This window comes from Halyomorpha halys, unplaced genomic scaffold, assembly GCF_000696795.3.
Source record: "Halyomorpha halys isolate HHAL.00 unplaced genomic scaffold, Hhal_1.1 Scaffold2954.1, whole genome shotgun sequence".
In the NCBI taxonomy this organism is placed as follows: Eukaryota; Metazoa; Arthropoda; class Insecta; order Hemiptera; family Pentatomidae; genus Halyomorpha; species Halyomorpha halys.
The window spans coordinates 34,435-35,435 of record NW_027114724.1 but is presented as its reverse complement, the minus strand read 5'-3'; positions in this window follow the sequence as shown (position 1 = coordinate 35,435).

The following is a 1,001-nucleotide window of genomic DNA, read 5'->3' as shown; positions in this document are numbered from 1 at the left end:
CAAGTTTCACTATTGGTTTTTCCTCAATATACAACTTCTATGAGATTCTTTCTTATTTATTTTTCTGATTCCGTTTAAGTTGAAAAAAAATAATAATATGTTGACACCCTTAGTAAAATGATGAACATAAGTAGTTGGGAGAACTGTAGATTAAAGACTGACGTCGATCACGAAATAAGCAATGTCTTAGAAAATCATTAGTTAGAGCATATAATGTCAAACGAGTTTCTATACCTTAACATAATCACCAAAGGTTAGAATGTATATTTGTTTGTGTTTGTGCCCTTACATATATATATTTTTTATTTTTACATTCTGATGGAGTATTTCTCCGTGGCTTAGAACTTTTCTTCCGCATAAAATTAGGAAGTTATATTTAAATTCCTTGCCAAAAAACATTTTAAACATCCTGCAATAATTATCTTCAATATTACCTCAAGGATACAAAGGGTTATTAAAACCTAGCTGACATAAATTGAGACCTCCGTTATGAGGTTGTTTATGGCTCGACGATGAATGAGTTAATGAACATAACAATTAACAACCTCAACTTGGAGGAAAGAATTTGTTTATTAAAAGCCAGCTGCCAATATGTGACCTCTGCAGTAGTGCATGTGAATAACTTTATCTTCCAATTTTTAATTTGAAAAATTATTAAAATATTCATTTTAAGTAAAGCAGTTTTTAATTATTTAAAGAACTTCTTTCTTTTATTTATTACGACAGACCGTGGAGGTCCAAGGCCTCCCGCGATGTACTACGAAAATATATCGCGCGAGTTACTTAACACAAATATCAGTGAAGACTAAAATGACTTTATTCTTTACAAATTACAAGTACAACATAGTTTAATGATTACAAACATTTATCTACCTTAGCTAGTCAGAGCTGGAAAATATATATGTACTCTGGAGAAGAGGGGATAGGAAGAATAATGAAATAGGAGAAGGGGTTTTGACCAATCGGATAATTTTAAGAGACAAGGTGGGGGTAGTGAGCCT